The sequence below is a fragment of the Actinia tenebrosa genome, unplaced genomic scaffold (genome assembly GCF_029948245.1).
Source record: "Actinia tenebrosa isolate PJP-AT-01 unplaced genomic scaffold, QUT_ActTen_1.0 PGA_scaffold7__59_contigs__length_16204524, whole genome shotgun sequence".
Taxonomy (NCBI): Eukaryota; Metazoa; Cnidaria; class Anthozoa; order Actiniaria; family Actiniidae; genus Actinia; species Actinia tenebrosa.
Genome location: NW_028292584.1, coordinates 5,093,183 through 5,114,764, shown reverse-complemented (window position 1 = coordinate 5,114,764; position 21,582 = coordinate 5,093,183). Strand labels below are relative to the sequence as shown.

The window sequence follows — 21,582 nt, the reverse complement described above, 5'->3', positions numbered from 1 at the left end:
GACGACGTCTATGAGAAAGGGGCGCGGTGTGCCAAGTGTAACATACCTCTACTATGGAGGTTTGACCCGAATGACGATCAACAGTTCTCCGTGGATCGTATCAACAACAAGCGCGGCCATTGCAGAGGCAACGTAAGACTGACATGCCTAGAGTGTAATCGGGCGCGTGGAGCAGCACTACTCTGAGTCTTTGGGGACTATGAGCAGCTCTTCCATGACAAATCCACGACTCGGGCCATTTAGGTAATACAACACGGGTTGCCCTTCCTTGGTGACGGACTTTGAAATCTCATAGGTTTCCAAAGACCAGTTAGGATCCGTGGCTCTCTTGCTGCCACCTTCGAGTTCCCCCGGCTGATAGAGGTATCTGACCACTATGTTGCGGGGTAGCTTTTTTTCCTTCAGTCCGACCGCCCTCGAACTTCTGACGTAGGACTTGTGTTCCACGTGTTTCTTTTTTATGGTATCCTTGGGTTTCATTCCCGTAGCCCTGGCCGCCTCGTTGTTCAAAGCCGCGACGACCTGGGGGAGCCTCTGAGTCCATTCCCTATTGCGTTTGGAGGGATCTTCCAGCTCTTTCCAATACTGGTACCCAAAGAGACGCTCGGCCAGGGTCTTATTGAATCTTTCGACGATGCTCTGACCCCTGTGGTACTCTGCCTCGGCTCTCCTAATTTTAGTGTCGTGGTCTTTCAGGGTCTTAGTAACCACGCCCATAAACTCCGTCCCCGCATCCACTTGCAGCAGCTTGGGCCATTTCAAGACGCGCTTATAAATCCTACCTAGGGCTTCTGCGACTTCCCCAGAATCCTTGCTGGTTATGGGTTCGGCGTCCTTGTATCTGCTTGCGATATCGACTACGGTCAAAGCGTATCTATAGGTCTTCTTTCTCACCTTGTCGTGCGGTAAGAAAAGCAAATCCGCCTGATGAACTTCATTGGGGGTATTTACGGTGAAGCTGGGCCTGGGAATGTACTTCGGCACGGGAAGATAGACCTGCCAGAGGGTTTGTTTTCTTAGCCAGTTCTTAGCCGTTTCTTCTGATACCCTGGCCGCGGTCGCGAGTTTCTTGATAGCTGACGCTCCTTTCCAATAACCTTCAGGTCCATAGTAAATCCTTTTGAGTTTGTCCTCTACGCGGCCCATTATATGAATTCCAAAACGAGATTGATCTTACGTCCGTTAAAATCCACCGTCTTTCCGTCCACCTTAATGGTGATGTTTATGCTTTCTACCAAATTGGACAAGTCATAGCTCAAAGAAATGGGGGTGTATTCTACCAGGTCAAATGGATTACCTTTGGGCAGAAACTTGGACATAAGAGAAGACTTTTCTCCATCGTTGTAACTATGGACCAAGTCGCAATAGACTTCGTAAGAGGATGCGACTTTCCAATAATTGTCTTGCCCGAGGCACATAATAAAGATCCCAATGGGTCAGACTTTCCAAAAGTTACTGAATAGTTTGGCATATTATGTTTGAAGGTCATTTCGTGCGGCAATCCTGTGGTGAGCGTATAACCGTGTTTTGCTAATTCCTTAGCAAGGGTGATTGGTGTGTAATGTCCATCGGGCAGCAATACGCCTTGATAGTTGCCGCCGCCTTTATGCTCAGTGATCAAGGCATTGACTAAATTATACCAAGAATTGTACAAAGAGCAACTAACCAGCCGAACCCTATGGGCTTTAATGGGGGGATTCAAATAAGTGGTAAAGTTATTTTTATCGCTTTCCAAAAAGACGATCATATATTTCAGGAAACACAGTTTCCTTCGTTAGAGCAGATACGCCAAAGCTACGCCTCCTGCCAGCCCTGCGACTCCTACGAAGACCAACTCACTATCTTTTTGTTTCTTAGAAGGCTGATAGTAATTCTTAAACTGAGGCTTTCTTAACCCCGTTAATGCCGCGGGGTGTGCCTGTGCATAAAGTTTAAAGGCGTAGTCTGTATTTTCGAAGTTCTTATCCGCCTGTATTTTGTCTTGGTAGTTCTTGTCCAACCAATCCCTGTAAGCTTGTCTTTTTTCATTCCAAGCTGCCACGTCTCGCTGATATTTCTCCAGCGCTAAGTCGTGTCTCTTTCTTTCGGCGGCTAAATCTCCGCTGCGATCACCTCTAACTAATCTATCCAAATATTGACCACCATAATTAGCTCCAGTGAATGCTAAAGCTGCAAAAACTCCACCTGCGACCACGCTAGCCATTATATATTAGAAAATCACAGGGATTTTCGCGAGTTATGTCGTTGGCAGGTACTTTTCCTTCCGTAGGTAATCCTTTACCATGATAGCTCCGCCTACGGCAGCGGTCATCTTGGCAAAGTTAGCGAAGCTCTTGCTTGGGTCTTCAGTAAAGTCTTCTTTGAGCACTTTCTTACCTACCCAACCAATACCCGCAACGATGGAAGTAATAATAGCTGCTTCTTCAACAGTTTTCAATAACGCGGTCGACATTATATTACAGAGCGAGAAGGTTATTACTCCATTTCAGGGATCTTACTTTTTCTAACAGCCGGTTCCACAGGTGCGTGCACGGGCGCGTGATATGTTGGTGGTTCTACTTTTGGCTTCGTAGCCCGCCATTGTAAGTAAAGGCTGCCTGCTGCTATAGCAACTCCTAACGCGCCAATGACGTACCCAGGATTAATGAAGGATTCCTCTTCTTTTTCCTCCACCTTTTCTTCTTTTTTGGCTTTGTTCTTTTTATTCATCTCCGCGAGCTTCTTACCGGCAGCGACTCTGCCCGGAGATTTAGCCTTGGTAATCTTTTGCTCCTCTTGGGGCTGCTCTACCTTCGACTCTGGTTCACTCATTTATATCTAAGGACTTGAAGGACTTGATAAGTACTTGACTAAGTACTTAAGGACGACTTGGAAATAACCTGGGCGCAACCTGACCAAGTACTTAAGGACGACTTGAGTAAGTACTTGAGGCGACTTGATCAGGTACCTCAGCAAGTGCTGCCTGGAAGACCTTTTCGACTTCTCTGTCCTTTTTGAAGTCCTTCCAAGACATCGTAAGTTCCTTCAAGTCAACGTGCTGAGCTACGTGAAGTGCCGCAGAGGCGACTGCCATTAACTTACCGCACTTCAAAGACACCCAGCCGCAGGTTATCTTAAGTTCTTGAGCAATAACGTAGTCCTCGCTTATGTCCTTCCGCAGTTGCTCCACGTCGTCTATGGGCAGCGCAAGTCCAAGCAATTTAGTCGCAAGTCGGATAGCGGAGTCTGCTACGGCGTCCGTGGTCTTACTTGCAAGGGCGGCCTCGTATCTCTTATGGAACTTCTTAACTTCCTCTTCTGACAACTTATTAACTTGCTCATGGGTAAGTTCCTTACCTATCATTTCTTTACACTTCCCCGAGGACACAAGGATGTTAAGTTGTTCCTTAAGGTTACTTTCGTCTAACTGCGCGGGGACTTCATCTAAGAGCTGCTCAATGTCCATATATCTTTATGGAATACGGAAACCTCAAAGAGAAGATCATCTTGGAATGTTGGTGCGTTTTTAGGTGCCGCATGTATTCGTGTAACTGTTCCTTGGATATCTCACCGCCGTAGTCGCTTAAGATGGTTTCCAGGTCTGACTTGCTCGGAGTATAAAATACGACAAGTGAACCTATGTTTTCCCTGAAGGGTTTAGAGACACTGGTAAGCTGCTGGGAAAGCAACCAAACGCTGATATTGTCGTGTCTACCGCTGAAGGCGAGCTTCACTAATTCGGAGGTGCGCTTTTTTACGTCGTCCCCGCAGGCAATGTCATCCAGTATGAGTAAAGTCTGTGTATCCTTAGGGAATTGTTTGTGCCAGAACTTCAAATGGCTGGATAACTCGTTAGGATCTAAGATATCTACAAAGAAGTCGTCATCTTTCACTCCTATGCCCGTCCAGGTGCGGTTATTCACGTAGGTGGGGCAAAGCAGTACGATGTAGTCGAAGCGGTATCTAAAGGGTCCTAATAGCTGCTCTACCACGAACTGCGTTTTACCGCAGCCGGTGGGTCCTACGATCAGAGCGTTACAAGGAATATGGTTCGGATCCATTATATATACGATGGAGCCAGTGGAAGCAGTGCAAAGAATTGTCGCCGACGCAAAAGATAAAAGAGACACCATAGAAATGCAAAGGGAGGAGATAGACCGGTTAAAAGAGCGCGTGCAGGAGTTGTACGATGAAATGTGCGGTCTGAAGCGTGCAGAACGGTTTGGCGCGCTGGTGACGATGGCGACGTGGGCTAAGGAGTCCGTTAAGGACTTCATGCGATATCCCCTGTAGAATGTTGACAATAAGGTTAAATCTTTGTTAAGTATATATGGAAACTATTTCAAAGAGTGTCTCAGAATGTTGACGTTTAGGTTAAATCTTTGTTAAGGATGCCTGGAAACTATTTAAAAAGTGTCTTAGAATGTTTACGATAAGGTTAAATCTTTGTTAAGGATGCCTGGAAACTATTTAAAAAGTGTCTTAGAATGTTTACGATAAGGTTAAATCTTTGTTAAGTCGCCCATAAGCTATTCCAAAAAATGCCTCAGAATGTTGACGTTTAGGTTAAATCTTTGTTAAGGATGCCTGGAAACTATTTCAAAGAGTGTCTTAGAATGTTTACGATAAGGTTAAATCTTTGTTAAGTCGCCCATAAGCTATTCCAAAAAATGCCTCAGAATGTTGACGTTTAGGTTAAATCTTTGTTAAGGATGTTAAATGGAGGCTAAGATATTGTTAAGTATATATGGACTGCTCGTTGTGTAAGAAGGTGTTCAGCACCAAACAAAGACTTCAATACCACGTTCGTCGCGGCGTTTGTACAAAGAAACCCCTTAGCCGCGCTTGTAAGGATTGCGGTAAGGAATTCAGCACCGTTCAAAGGATGCAACAACATCAGGATAAACGCATTTGTGGGAATAAGGAATTCCACAACCCCTTCGAAATGCAGCAGCATCTGAAAAGGGGCGTCTGTAATCGAACCAGACAGTGTAGTTTCTGTAATAAGATACTTAGTAGTCGTCAACGTTTACAGACGCACCGGAGAACGCATGAAGTGAATTATCGATTTCTCTTTGGGGCGTATGACTTGGAAGGCGTGGATTGCTACCAATGTGCGGATTTGATGTGTCGCTGCCCGCATAAAGAGGATTACTTAAGGAATCGCATAGATTACCATAAGAAGATAGTCCGTACTTTCCCCTCTTTTGAACGCGCCGAAGGCGTTCCGTGGACTAAAAGGGAGTATTGGAGGCAGGAGTGTGATCGTTGTGGTTGCGTTAGAGAAGAGGAACATATCTTCAACTGTCGTAACAAAGATTTAACCTTATTGTTAACATTCTAAGACACTTTTGAAATAGTTTCCGGGGTGTCTTAACAAAGATTTAACCTTATTGTTAACATTCTGAGACACTCTTTGAAATAGTTTCCGGGGTGTCTTAACAAAGATTTAACCTTATTGTTAACATTCTGAGACACTCTTTGAAATAGTTTCCACACATACTTAACAAAGATTTAACCTTATTGTTAACATTCTGAGACACTTTTGAAATAGCATTTCTTGGGGCCTTTAATAGTAAGGTAGGGTTTGCGCAAAGAGTCTCAAATCCCATCCTTATTTTTATTTATTATTATTAAGGATAATGAATAATAATAAATAAAAATAAAGACCCCTTTAAAGGGGCCTTGCAGAGTCCCCTAAGTATATGGTAGCCTACTTCACGGCATTCTTTGGGGCGCCCTAATCACCCTTTCAATATATGGACTGTATTACGTGCGAACTACCTGCAGACTGCATTACCCCTTGTAAGCCACCGATACCCAAACCGCGTAAAAAATACACCTGCCTTCATTGCGACAGGGTATTCTCCGAAGGATCCTTTGTGGGGCATTGGTGCTCCGCGGATCCTAAAGCGCAGCGGACTTTAGCAGACGCGCTTAACTACAAAGAGGAGATGGAGTAACTCTTCTTTCAAAGTCAAACTTCCATCGGCCATTTACCTTACCATAGCTGCGTAAGTGGGTGAATTCCTCGCCCTGAATTACGTACCGCACGCAATCCGGCGCCCAAAGGGAATATTCCTTACCTTCTAAGTCTTTGAGGACTAACCGTAAACGGTCGATGTCTTCGAAGACGACGTAATTTTTTATTTCGTATGCTTTACCGTGGACAAGATCACGCCAGTGAGTCAAGCTGAGCTTCATTATACCTATGGAATATCTTTAGGTGCGTTTTCAAAGTGGCGTAGGACTTAAACCGCTTTACACAGTCCCTTACAGGGAATACGAATGCCATCCGCGTAATCCATCAGGGCACGGCAGATAATGTCGTAATCGTTGCTAACCATCGTTAGGTAACCATTTACGTCAAGCTGTGAGATTTTCTTAGATTGCTTCGCGGATAAGACGCCGTTTCCTTTTGGGGTTTTCAACTCAATACACAACCCGCGGTATTTCTTATGCGCATTTAGGATTAAAAGGTCGGGTTGACCGGCTTGGTAGCCTTTTCGCCAGCAGGTTATTCGCTTGCTGTCTGAATCTTGAAGTTCGCCAAGACCCGGCGCTATGATGAAATCGGGGTAAAACCTACGTGTGTAGTCGACGACCTTCGCGTGTAGGTCGGCTTCATTTTCGATCTTGAATACTAACTTGTTTGGGCCGCCAAACCGCCTTTCTATTGCATATTTACCCGTTTTCCTTAGCGCGGGTAGGACTTCCTCAAAGACCCAATCACGAAACTCCACAGCTTTGGGTAGTTTGGAGCTAAATATCAGTTCGTACAAACCAGGTTCGGATATAAACACGGCATTTGGTTGCGTAGTAAAGGAGCGGTGATTCGCAGCCCCTTGTAGATCAACCCATTTTTTCTGGTATTTCTCAGATACGTGTGCTCTAATTGCATCTCTAGGGCGCTCATAACCCAACGCCAAGGCCACCTCCTTTGCTTTGAAGTACAAAGTTTCGCCTTGCATTATGCATTGCAGTTTGGTGTCGTTGTTTTCAAATACGCGAAGCATCGTATATCTAAGAAATATTTTAACACTAATACGCAACGCTCTTTAGCTGATTCATTTCTACGCTCAGTTGCGCGTCAGAGACGACGAAGACGTAGCAGTTTATTTTATCACCGTCGCCCGCGGAGGCATTCTTGGTGCGCTTGATCTCCAATGTTATGCCATCCTGCGTATTTACTAGACGTAAACCCTGACCATGTAGGTCTTCGTCGTTAATGGTGCGCATGTCAATCCACAGCGCATACTTATCCTTAAAGAATTCCTCAGGGCTAATTTGGTCGCCAAACTTGCGCATGGCCTCTCTGTACACGTCTGCGGGCTTTATCCCCTGGGAGTAGACCTTGTTTGGGACTCCGTTGATATTCACGCCGACGTTAGTAATGTTGGGGTTGTGAAAGGCTTCGGAGTCGCGCTTACCGGCCTCGTAGGGTTTGGCAAACACCAACATTAACCCCGTGAGACTTCTTCGGGGGAGGTTAATGCTTTGGTTGATAACCTCATCCGTCTTATCCAGGAAGCTGAACGTCTTATACATCACTACGTGGTCGTATAAGAATGCCTTTCCGGCGCTATATTCCATGCCAGCGCTACGGGCCAGCTCTTCGCTGTACACCGTTTCGTACTGTAATTCTAGATTAGTGATAGAGTATGGGGTTGTCGTGGTAAGTGCACTGCTTAGCCCACCAATGATGTTATTAGCATCTGCTAAAGTTACTTCAAACTGCAGTTCGGCAAGCTGTCTTGGGTAATACACACCGTGATTCGTAATCACTTCAAAGTCTAATGGTATGACATACTTACTACCATAGGCGGTCTTTATTCGCTTTGCGTCTGCCACTGCGGTTTCTCCGCTGCCGTCAGTAGGTTGCGTTTTCGTAGGTGTGCGGACCTTACGTAGAATGACACTACCAATTCCTTGTTCTATCCTTTGCGCGCGGTCAAAGGCTGTCAACCATAGATCCTTATAGGTGGTATACAGATCGTACCTATTTAAGTCCAGCAAGGATTCCCCGGCGAACTTTACGCGCATCTTAGAAACGATGTTGCGACCCACGTTGTTAACGATAATCCTTTCATCTGTGGGGCTTGACTGCACCGCTAAGTCGAACCTTAAAGCCAAGGTGCCGGGTACTAAGACTAGGTTATCTGTTAGGCGGGGTACGCCTACGTACAAGGTTTCCCCTGGCTTTGCGCTGCTGGGGGTAAAGGTGACCCGATGAAAGGTGCGTTCTGCCTTCAGCCCGCCAACCTGCTTAGGTAATACGTTGGGATTTAACTTTGAGCTTATCATATATAATGGAAGTAGAAGGAACAGACCCCGACTTTGATCCCACCACTGAGGAAGGTCAGGCTGACATTAACGACGGTGATGAAGAACCGCTGCTTTCCACCCAACAAGTCGACGATTCCCTAAGGGATAGGATTGCAAAGGCCCTAAGACATCCCAAAGCACGCGAGTACGCGTTTCCGCGTGAGCACATAGAGCTTCAAAACATAGGCGAGCCGGAAGCAGCCGCGCGGGAAACCGTAGAGTGGGCAGCGCGGGAGCTAGAGCTGCGCTACGACAACTTTGATGCTGACGACGTAAAGCTCACGGAAAAGGGAAACAAAGTCCTCATAAGCGTCCAAGACTTAAGATTTCCCGACAAAGACCGCTGGACAAAACCGCAAAACCTCTTTGATGAGGAGGGCAACGTTAGGGGTGACGTCTTGAGATTAAGAGGCTTTCAGCGTGCTACTAGAAGCCTGTTAGAAAGGCTGCACAACTTAACCGAAAGGACCAACGCGGAAAAACGTGCCGCGGATCTGCAAAGGGAGTTAAGAGAAAAAGATGTAGAATATGCAAAGCAAGGTCAGCTACTTGCCGATGCTGAAAAGAAGTCCGCCCATCAAGATGAAAGAATAAAAGAAATAGGAAATCAGGTGGATCAGGCCCTGCGCGAATTAGACAAAGCACGGGAGGACTTAGGAGAAGCCCAAAGCTCTGGCGCCTCAGTGGAAGCACTGCGGGAAACGTTGGAAGAAAGGGAGGAGGAATACATGAAGCAAAACCAGCGGCTTGCCGACGCGCATAGGAGGGAAGGTCGAATTTAAAAATCAAGAAATAAGGGAGCTGGTAGACCAAAGAACCCAAATTCGACGCGAAAGAAATCAAACTCAAAGGGCTCTTAACCTCGCCCTGCAGGAGTTAGACTTAATTAAAGACGATACCGATAACCTGCAAACCACCATAGCTGGCTCTTTAGGTGGAAAGGCGGCGGTTAATGGCTGAAATCAATACTAAGGAGGAGCAAATCCGGCAAAGAGATCAGGCCTATCGAAGACCTGGAGGGGCAAATAGAGCGGCAGCAAGAAGTAATCGAGGACCAAACTCGTACCGAAGAGGAAAGGGAAGCAGCTCAAAGGGAAGTAGAAACCCTTCAGGAAAGAGTCCTGCGGAATTACAGGCGCAAAAGGACAACCTGGAAAAAGAGCTGGGGCTTACCACCAAGGAAAAGGTAAAAAGAGCCCTTTTGAAGTATGGCGTTCCACTGGCATTTGCGGTTGCTATTAGTACCGTAGTAGGAGTCATCCTATCCACGCTTAAGGCTACAGGCGCGGGCGTAAAGAAATTAGGCAATGGGCTGACGGACTTGGGAAAAAAGATGGCAGCCGGTCTTCCTGGGCTGCTGGGTAGCGTTTTAAGCCTGACACTGAAGACCGGCGGCGAACTGTTGAAGTTCGTGGGGAATAACATTTGGATCTTGGTCGTCGCTATCGGCGTGGTCCTTTTGAAGAAGATGCGGGGTTGATCTTATCCTTGTGTATTACTGGCGGCTTATAATCGTCGTCGGGTGCACGGGGTGTTCTCGACTGGGGATAAGTAAAGATAGTATTCGCACCGCCTTGATAATGCGGAACTAGCGGTATGGCAGTCATAGTAGAAATGGTCTTATGATTAAAAGTAGAATCGCTTGGCGCAGCTGATTGTGAAATAACAGCGTTTATCTTAACTTCGACATTAACGTTAGATGTTGCGTCAGTATTGATCTGAAGCTTTGCGTATTGACAATTAGCTACCATGTGAAAGGTTATTGGTACTATATCGTCTAGACTATTTGGCGGTTCATATGAAAAATGAGCTGACCGTCTAGTATTTTTCAGTGTTCTGTATGGTAACAATGGATCGTTATTCTCATCTACTACTCTAAATCCAATACCATATTCCTCCCTTACGCTAATACAAATTGTGCACATAATCAATCCCAACCCACCAACCTTCACCCACAATTCCGTGTCAACCCAATTAGCATTACGCAAGTATCTATCTTCCTCCAGAAAATAAAGGAATGAATCCTCCTTAGTATGTGGGTTCATATATACCAGCAAATAAATTTGCTTCTAGAGACTCATTACCGTAAGAGTGCAAATGGTTGCGTGGTTATATTTTTCATCTCTCTGATTTTCTATGCTATTTATGCAAACGCTCCCGGTGTCATCTACGCGCATTTGCAGCTTTACCTTCCCATGGCAATCGGCGACCATATGAAAAGTCCAAACCGATAAATTCTCAGCGCTGTCGGTGTTCGGCTCTACGGAGAAATGCACAGGCTCCCTGTTGTTTGTCTTCACACGCATAGGCTGCAGTACGCCGTTGTCATCCAGGAACCTAAAGCCGACGTTGGCGTGACTGCTCGCGCCCATGCAAATACTACAAAGGATCAATTTCTTTCCTGAGTAGTTCAAATTCACGGACATGCCCGTGACATCAACCCAAGATGCCTGGGTGTATTTTTTCTCGCCTGTGTAAGTCGTATAGACACAATCTACTCCAGCTACGTAGGGGTTGTTCATCGCCATATATAATAGCTCAGACCAATGCTTGCAGCTGCTAGGCCGGCTTTTAATAAGTTATGGTCATATTCCTCAGGTATCGCAGGCAGGACCTTCTTTTTGGGCTTCTTCTTTACGTTCTTTGGTGCGGGCTTTTCTACGTGCTCCTTCTTAGGCTTCTCCACGAAATGGGGAATGTTCCTAAGAGTGTCAGAGTTCACGTCATTCACCCCAAACTTCATATCCTTGGTTGCTCGCTGCAGCTTGTTGTTGTATCCCACGACGGAATCGGCGTTGATAACCAAATTACTTGGCATTAACCAACAACCAGGACTCAAGGCATAATCCAGTCGCACTTTAGACTGCTGCACTGCAAGTTGATATCTCTGCACCGACTTAGAGATCTCATTCTCGATAACAGCGCTTTCGAAGAGGACAAGGAATACTTGTTGCGTTTCCTGTGACGCACCGGAGGCATCTACGATGGGGCTGCGAGTGCTAACCTGGGCCCCTAGAATGCAGTAAACAAAGGCTTCGATGCTTCGATTAATCCTTGCTAGGTTTTTCAGTCCAATGCCCTTTGCGGCAAAGAAAGGCGCCCAAGGATACTTTTCTTTGCTTTCTATGTAGTAAATTAAATTACCCTTCGTTCCGCTGCCTCCTAAGTCCGAGAATTCGTAAGAGCTAGGATACCCCATGCCCGGCGTTTCTATGCTGGCACCAACATACGAAGCATAGGTGTAAGTCTCTCCTAAACCATGGGCGGTACCCTCTTTGTTACGAAAATCGGGGTTGGTAAGCTTAAACTCATTCCTTAATCGCTCCCATGCGACTTTGTCATATTTGTTATCCTTCGGGTTAAAGATAGTGTCACTAGGAAGCGGCGCTCCTAACTCAAACAATATCCTACGAATAGTAAAAGCAACATGAAATCGCAGGAAAGGAATATGGAACATATCCGCGGCTATACCGCATCCTTTAGTAGCAGCCCAGACGGCAAAGTTTAACTGCTGCGGCCAATACCGCATGTTGGGACCTGATAACCATTCTCTGGATTCTTTCCCTGAGGTATGTTTCATGGCAGTTTCTCTAAAGATGTCTCTGACCTTTGTCTTGAAAGTCGTAGGACCCACGGGGATTTCTAAGGAGGTAACCATCTTAGCAAAGTCATTCGCTCCACCTTTGTTGTCGTAAAATGGGTAATTCTGGGTTGCCGGCAATAGATTCTCTGGAAAATTAGGTTGCCTTTCTTTATGCTCGGGTTTTGGTTGTAAAATCTTAGGATGCTTTGGCTCCAAGTCCGCATTGCTGTACATCCTAGAGCCGTTATAGTAAATACCATCGGGCCTTCTTTCGAACTTACTAGGGTCTGCATGCGGAAACATCTTCCTAAATGCTCTCCAATTCCAGTAATCCCGGTTGTCGTGATGTGGCTGCTCCTCTATGTTATTCCCAAAAGCGTCGTACATTAGTATATATAATGGATGTTATACCATCAGCACCTAAGTTGTACCCAGATGTTCCCTATACTACACCTAACGAACTAAACGCTGAAAACTTTCGCCTGAATAAAGCGAACTTAATCTTGGCTTACTTGGAAGGGCAGACAAAACACTACGAAAAAGTCCGAAAAAAGTACGTCAGAGCCCGGAGTACGCTACATAAGATTGCGATAACTTCAGGATCCATATCTGTTGTGTTAACGGGCTCCGGCGTTGCTACTTCGCTTACTGGACCGGGAATAATCGTTGGAGTTCCTTTGGCCGGCGTTGGGGCAGCCTGTGGTATTATTTCTGCTGTTGCTACGGGTATTATGAAACAGTTGTCAAGCAAGATAGACGACGTCGAATTCTCGCTTATTCTGGCCGAAGAAGACAAATACGAGAAATTAAAGACGGACATAAGGAATAAAAAAACAGTCGTAAAAGATCTTTCCGAGGAATCTCGCAAAAAGATCTACCAGGAGGCAAAAGAAGAGCTTCAAAGAAAGCTTGCTCAGTAAACATCGTGACAGGATTCTATTTACATATCGAACGCCGGCTGTCAGGTTCATATGCAAATTAGTTTCACAAAATATTACACAGCCTGCATCGTTTTCACAAAATATTACACAAATGTGAAAAAACTTGTGTAAAATCATCGCCTGGGAATCCATCCCAATAGGGGGTGGTTGGGGTCTATTTTGTAAAATATTTCGTAAATTACGTCAGGGTAATAAGGAATATCCTTATTCAGCCGACAAAACATCCACTCGGCTTTTGTCATATCAGAAACCTCAGGAATAGACTTACCGGTAATTTCAGACAAAAGATAGGGAATAGCTTTGTAATATTTCCCTAGTTTTAATTTTTTCAGCGTTTTCCGTAGACTTTGCGGGGTTGGCTCTTCTAAGTGGTCTATGATTTTCTTCTTTACTTCGTTGTCTAAATATACCGGATGTAAACCTTGGATATGACTCATCCAGTCCCTGAAGTATTTTATTCTCTTATATGGCGTTTTCTTACGACCTCCATTGGCGTAATACTGCTCTCTGGTAGCATTTGGTACGGCATTACGAATATTCTTACCACACTCGTAACACTGTGCTGACGTGTCGTCTTCTATTTGCATTTTCTTACCACAACACCAGAAACCCTTGGGCTTAGGTATGTTAACTTTGGATCTTAGGCAAATTATACAGAAGTCATTGGTGAACTTTTTACATTCATGCATCGTATATATATCGTACATTTTTATAAACACTTATCTTTGATTCCCAACACAGCAGCAGTAAGGGGGACTCGCGCGGCTTATTCCCGCTGCCGGCGCCTTCCTTAAACCGCCTGTAAAACCCGTAAATCTTTGACATTGACCGCGAGTCCCCCTTACTGCTGCTCAATAGGCGAAAAGCTATAGGATATATGTCATTTCAAGATCCAAGAATAGCTGGAATGACTTGTGTTTCTTCTTCTTATTCTCGTCAAGAACATGGACCTTCGTGTTAAGACTGATTCAATGTTCTTTGTATTCAACGAAACCATTTCCATGTCGGAAGGATCTATCACCTATCGCCTTTGGCGATGACAACGTTTTTTTGAATTAGGTGTATATTCACAGTCGGACAACGTAGTTGATCCTTTTAGATTGGAATACGAGCATGAACGTTGTTGCTTTTTTTGTTTTTGTTTTTGTATTTTATCCAATTCCGTTTGGTCTCAGATCGCCGGCCTATTTCAGATCTCGGACTGAAAAGCATTTTTTTACGAAAAAGACGTGATTATATGCGATAGTACCTCAGAAACAGTAAAATAAAAGAAGATATGTAAACGGATGAAAAAACTTACTGACGTTTCGGACGCTAGTCCTTCATCTCTTTTACTCCGACGAAGAACTAGCGTCCGAAACGTCAGTACGTTTTTTCATCTTTTCACAGTGTATAATTTACCTTTTTATCATTACTGTTTCATTAGAAACACCGACGCAGCTCACACTAGTTTTTAGCTAGTTACCTCTACCTTTTAGAAAGGAAAGTCTTCTTAAAATACAAGAAAGACCTTATACTCTAGGGGGATTCAGAAAGTTTAGAACATAGAAAACCATAATTCCGGGTATTGTAGCAAAGTATGAAAAGATGTCATATGCAGGCTCTATTTACCTTGGTCGTTTAATGTTCTCTGGCAGACTAGAGGTCGCTGGCACGAAACCTGTTATTGTGAATCAGGAAAACCCTTGAAATGAGCACATAAATAAAGAGAAAATAAATAAATAGAGGAAGACTGATTCATGAAATAACATTAATTAAATGCTGTTAGACAAGTAGCTTTTATTTTTTAAATCTTCTACCTTCATTCAGTGCTATTTTACTTGGGTGTTGGTGAAAAATTCAGGAACCGTGACATGCTCGTATAAAGGTGTCGACAAACTCATGTTTAATATTATATAGCAAATGAAATATTTTAAGAAATAGGAATACATGATTGTTTTGCATTCGCAGTAGAGAAATCTCAAGGAAATTCGGTCCTTTTTTGTGGGATGTTAAGCTAGGTTTCTTGTATTTGAACGAAACTTGAACACGTAGCTGGACACTGTTATAAAAAAAGCCTTATTTGTTGTGTTTTTGCTGTATTTGCTACAGCGTTTGTTTTGTATATATCTCAATAGTTATGAACGTGCTTCAGTAGAGCAGAGTTATATATTAAATGGGTCACCTCAATACAATACCACAAAAAAAAAATTAACTAATTATTCTTCCTTTCAGGCGCGTCTCTCTCGCTCTCAGGAAAAAATCCCCAACTTCGACCGTCAAGTGAACAAATGGAAAATAAATTAAATATTTTTTGACTTACCTAATGTCAATTTCAAGGTCGAGAAGAAATTGGATGATTTCTTTTCTTACAGAATGAGGATAAGAAAAAAAGCCAACCAAAACACGTATTTAAAAATAAGTTTTTTTTTTTTTTTAAAGAAAATGTAGAGCGTTTACTGTTGTCTGGCTTCGTATGTGCTTGACTGCATGAATCTTGCCGGGATGTTGGTAAATGTGGCACAAGCTTGGCTGTCCGTCGGCACATATTATGTAACCAGAAGTTCTCAGTTGAGTTATATGGGACAGAAGTCAACTAAAATTAATAAGATTCCTGTAGCAGTTAGACTTTTGCTTAATTAACGAGAAAATTGCAACCAAAAGCACCATTTAAAAGAGACAAGATGATCAACTTGAATAATAAAAATTTTGTGAAGTACGTATTTCTAATTTGTTTAATTTGCCATTTTCTTGATACCATGCCTGTATCGCTCTATTCCTCGTCGTCTGATTGGTTATATAGATGATTTCTATTTTCTTTTGGATTAACTTCATGGTACTATGGTATTCAAAAGGCTGCAAATTAAACCTACTAGTAAAAACTAATTTCGACTCGAAAAAAAAATAAAGAAATTACACATTTTTAATTTGTTTAATTGATTATTCTCTGTACACAGAGCGTTTTTTTACTCTTTATCCCTTACCGACTGATTGGTTATACAAGATATTTTTAATTTTCTTTTGGATTAATTATTTAACTTAATATGACATAATCGTAATACCTATAATCAACAAATATAACGACATTTTCCTCCTCGGTCCCTTAATCAACTCAGCCTTACATGGATATTTTTGATGACGGACTTTTTATTCCGTTTAAAAAGTAAAAAATAAATAAATTAGGGTCTACGCGAAGCGTTTTCGAATCATTTTCGCCCGTCCAGACGCATCCGTTTTCAGAAATTTACGCCTTGTACGTCATTTTGTGACTCGTTTTTCAGTTTTGTTCGATGCCATTTTTACTGAATTGGTTAATTTCTACGAAGTCTTTGTGTGTATAGTGCAGCTGCAGAGTTCTGTTCAAATATTTTCGATATGTCGTCTATTGTATTTGTATGGCTGGTGCCACACACTCACACATAAGAACTTATTTTCATCTCTACGTCAATCAAAGTAACTTCTGAATAAATATTATTAGTAAAAGTCTGATCTTCTAGCTTACACACTATACTACAAGGCTCTTTTTCAAATTTAAATACACTTACTTCTTATTAGCAATACAGTTGTTCGTGAGAAAGCGCTTTCCTAAGCTAAATCATATCAAACATTGAGTGTCGTATTTCCCTGTGTCTGTTGTCTGCGGAGCAGACACACGAGTTAGCATCATCCCCGTATCCTTCCTCCATTTTCTAAAGTTTTTTCTTTTTTTACTTGTCTTTTTTTTGCTTGTCTTTTTTTTTTCTTTTCTTTCCTTCTTCATAATTTCATGTCGAATTCGTTATAAAACGACGGCCTTTTTGTTTGCCGCTTTTCCGCACAATCCAAATATGGAATTGATTATACCATATATTGAGTGAGCTTTCTCTACTCCAACTTCGAAACTAAGATATAGAGTAAAGCTTGATATGTGGTGTACCATACTTCCAGAGCCACAAGATAAGATTGAGATACTAAACGCTTTTGATACAATAGACCTATTTAGCTTCGTTGTTCGTTGTGCATATTTCAGACCATGTGATGCAGCTCTTATGAGTTGATTCTTTCAGTGTAAATATTTTAACATGTTTGTCATAAAAGAACGACTCTCGAGAAAAAGACATGTGATCTGAAATTGGCAATTTGTATACGAAAGTAAATGGGTCTATTGTACCGTAAAACATGTATTCAGTACGCACTACAGTCCAAAATCATCTGGGGTCAGAAATAAGAGTTTTTCTCCGTGTGGAATATAGACAGATTTCTTTCGTGTTTAATCGATTTACTAAAGTTGGCTGTTGGTTCGAAGCGGCTTAGCTTAGTACGTCACAAACATGCATCTGTAGAAAATAATCATTATTTCTTTCTATTAGGTTCTTGTGGGGGAAAAATATGGAAATAAATTGCACTAAGTTTTCTACGTTTTGAATGTCAGCGAAGACCTGAGAAAATTGATATTACAAAATGTTAGTAGGTTCCATGAGTAGATATGAAATGGCGGTTCTACATCAGGTGCCACCGGTTCGAACCGGTGCTCTCCCCCAGACCCTACTCCGGGCCCGTAATAACGTCGACGTCATAGCTATTCTAAGTGAGGTGCTGTAGGGGGAGGGGTGGTCAGTTATATTTATTCTTAGTTGGCTGGATTGCACCACATCCTATATTTTACGTCAAAGTTTAATCCTAAAAAGATAAAAGTTTCTAATTATTCATAAAATATAGTTTTTCTATCTCAAAGCCTTAAAGGCTTAGTTTAGGCTTTTGTTTCATCCTAATTGAGTTCTACGGATATTGTACTTTGTCTTACTACCGCGATAAGATATTGAATACTAAAGATTTTGAGATTTTATGCCCAACTCTTTTACTACCGTCTAAAGTAAGAATTGCACCACTCACAGGCAATACGGATATCGTCATATCTATTTTTAGAATTAGGAATTGCACCACATCCTATATTTTACGTCAAAGTTTGATCCTAATAAAATGTTCTGATCTAATTGCCTATTGTTAAAGGATTAGACTCTTTTTACTTTATGCTTTTGTTTCACCCTAATTGAGTTCTACGAAGTTGACTCATCAAAAAACAAACAATTAAATGACTTGCCCCAGGAAAAAGAGCAAACACGTTTTTCAAAAATCTTTTTTTTATTCATTTATTCATAAAACGCTCAATGCATGTGAATACAAAAAAAGTTTAGTTACAGCTCTTTTCATTTTTTAACTAAGTATGATGTTTTGATTATCAGTATATATTTGTTCAATAGAAACACCCGTCACTTGAAACAATAGAGGACTGTGTTCTGCAAAATTTGCGAGTCAAAAAAACCTACTAGATATCAAGACCTACTAGATATCAAGGTTTTAGCGTATTTGATTTTAAAGAAAGTGTATGCATTAAATTACAGTCTTCGCAACGATAAAACATTTGTTTTGTATTTTTGGCACTGATAACAAAAGGGTGTATGCAAACGTCACACACGACTAATTCGTTTTGAGGACTGTGATACGCTTCGTGCCAACAGCAATTCGGGCATTGTGCAACTGATATCTTTGAAAACGATTTGGGTTCTTGACAAGCGTGACACTCTCTTTCTTCTTCTTCTTCTTCTTCTTCGTCCTCACTCTCCGATTCTGAGTCCTCGCTGTCAAGTTCCTCTTGGGATTCTTCAGCATCATTGTCACTTTCAGTTTCACTATTGCTAACATCCGTATCATAGTTATCCTCTGGTTGCCTGGCAATCAGATCTGCCAATAGTATTTTGTTGCGAATAAGATTCTTGTCCAAATCAAGCTCTGCCAATCCACTGGTAAAAGTCTTGAGCCCTCTTGGGGCGTTAACTTCTGGGTTGTAAGGTAACAAAGCATACTCGATTAATTCTTTCATGTTGGCTAGTGGAATTCTACGTTGATGATGAGTCATTTCTCCATGGGAATTCCAATACAAAATATCTTTGGATGCTACCATGCTATGAAGTAAATCATGTGCCTTTTGTCGCGGTATGCTTTTAGGGAGCTGTCGTGCCATTCGATTGATTTCATTCTCATCCGATTTCGAAAATTGCTCCTCCTCGCTAGAGGAATCTTCGCTCAGCTCGGGTTCTGTAGATTCTTCTTCTGAAACTCTTCTTCTCTTCATGATGACCTCTACTAGTAAAATGAAGTTCTTGGCATTTGGCTGGGTTTTTTATAGCAGTAAAAGACTCAGAGCGCTCATTAGAGGAGGCAAGACCTCCCCCACCAAGCCCTCGCCTTTTTGAATCAGATTTTTTTTTCTTGGCCTTAAATGGTATTGATCCATGAGCTAACTCTCTTATATCATCCTTGTGCGATCTCAATCTTTCCTTTTGCCCTTCTGATATGGGAATTGTTCCTTGTAATAAATTATGACAGACCTCACATATTACATGAACTTGTTCGGGAGTGGCTGTTGCAAGCAAAACATTTCTCTGATGCTCTGGGCATTTAGTCAAAAGATGTAAATAGCCAAAGTTATCACAAAGTAAGACAGACATGTTTTCTCACGGGATGGTTTGTTCAAATGAAATGACAACGGAAAGAACCATCGTATTTGTTATACAACTGGTTCTTTACTATCTATACTAGACTCTACACTAGATTCTACACTAGATTCTACACTAGATTCTACATTAGATTCTACACTAGATTCTACACTAGATTCTACACTAGACTCTACCTAACTCACACTAGATTCTACACTAGATTACACTAGATTCTACACTAGATTCTACACTAGATTCTACATAGATTCTACACTAGATTCTACACTAGATTCTACACTAGATTCTACACTAAGATTCTACACTAGATTCTACACTAGATTCTACACTAGATTCTACACTAGATCTACACTAGATTCTACACTAGATTCTACACTAGATTCTACACTAGATTCTACTAGATTCTACCTAGACTCTACACTAGATTCTACACTAGATTCTACACTAGATTCTACATTAGACTCTACACTAGACTCTACACTAGATTCTACACTAGATTCTACACTAGATTCTACATTAGATTCTACACTAGATTCTACACTAGATTCTACATTAGATTTCTACACTAGATTCTACACTAGATTTCTACACTAGGACTCTAAACTAGACTCTACTAGATTCTTATATCAACACTAGAATCTATGTAGACTAGAATCCCTGAATTCGTATAAATAGCGCTCCCTATAGGAATTGGCCCTCCTTCTTCGAAAGACGCAACGATGACACGGTTCTGTCCTATTTGCGAAAAGCAGCAAAAAAATTTATACACTCATTTAAGTCGAACCCATTAAGTTGGACAATTCGCAACGAAAGTATTGGATCGGTCAAGAACAAATGCGAAAAAGCAGTCATCGATTCACTCCGTACCCATTGCCTCAAAATGTTGAAGATCACACGAAATGTGACAGGTTTCAGTTACTCCATCCGTTCACTGCTCTGGTAGCTGGAATGACTGGATCTGGAAAAAAAACGGTCTGGGTTCAGAATTTGCTTGAACATGCAACAAAGTCATAAATCCATCACCACGGCGTACGTATTGTATGGCGTTACGCACAATGGCAACCTGCTTACGAACACATGTTAGCAACCTTCCCGGGATCGAGTTCGTGAAAGGCATACCCCACGATATTGACGAGGATGGTTACTTCGACCCCAAAATCAATAATGTGATTGTAATTGACGATCACATGACAGAGGACATCCAACGACAAGAGAATCATGAACCTATTTACCAAAGGATCTCATCATCGCAACCTCAAGTGTCATTTTCCTGATGCAGAATCTCTACTTTCAAGGAAAAATCATGCGCACCCTGAGTTTGAATGCGGCCTTACCTTGTTCTTTTTAAAAACCCAAGAGAAAACTACAAATGATGACATTGGGAAAAACAAATGTACCCGGGAAAACAGAACAGTTTGTGCAAAAGTACGAAGCCGCTGTCAAAGACTTATGGGTATCTTTTCGGGATCTCAAACCAAACACACCAGAAGAATGCAGGCTTTCGGACGAATGTTCTTCCCAATGATCTGCTGCTTTGCGGAGACGACGAAGCTGTCAAAAACAGCAATTTCGCACTTGGTGGTGGACAGTCAGATGTCACGCAATCTATCTCTAACTATTTTAGAACGTCAAAGATGTACAATTGCCTACATAAGTAAAACAATGCAAACTTCGAGGAGCAACTGAAGCATTCTCAGATTCAATACCCCTGCGGAACTAAAAATCACAAATTATATTCGCGCACATATACGATCGATATCTAATCTACAACAGCAAATTCGAAGTGTTCGCCACTCCCACAGCTAATGCTGGAAATGGTGCAAGCACCACAGTACCCGCCACCAGTTTACAAGTCCCAGTCTCTCCCCACTAGTCTAAAACATCCCCATAACTAATTTTCCTCACAAGTCTCACATATTAGCGGCTACACCACACCCAATAGGGACCGCCACTTAAAACGCCTTCATTCCTAGAGCGGCTACCTCAAAATTAGAACTCCTGCTCTGGAACGTCAATCAGCGAGAGCTTCGCTTCACCGGAGGTTCCTTCCACTCCAACCATCCAATTAAGAACCACGACTAGTTTATCATCCCTCTTCACTTGCCATCCTCATTCAGACCCCCAAAACACAATCCCTGCCACCTCCACCTGATTTCCCACCAACTCCCTCCGTCAATTAAAGAAAAATCTGTGAAGTTGGATTTAGCTTATCAAGATTCAATATAAATATCTTGGTAAAATCTCTTAAAACCCACGCGACTATCAGAACGTTGAGAGCATG

The 21,582-nt window shown here is 42.4% G+C and overlaps 1 protein-coding gene and 1 long non-coding RNA gene across 2 annotated transcripts in view; both read left to right on the top strand.

Annotated features, from left to right (window-relative positions):
* LOC148905394 (scavenger receptor cysteine-rich type 1 protein M130-like) overlaps positions 1-21,582 on the top strand; it is a 111,996-nt gene that overhangs the window by 84,708 nt on the left and 5,706 nt on the right. The window lies entirely within an intron of this gene.
* On the top strand, positions 12,701-15,734 carry LOC148905396 (uncharacterized). Its single transcript, XR_016121701.1, has 2 exons — positions 12,701-13,450; positions 15,043-15,734. It is a non-coding gene; the product is annotated as an uncharacterized LOC148905396 (long non-coding RNA).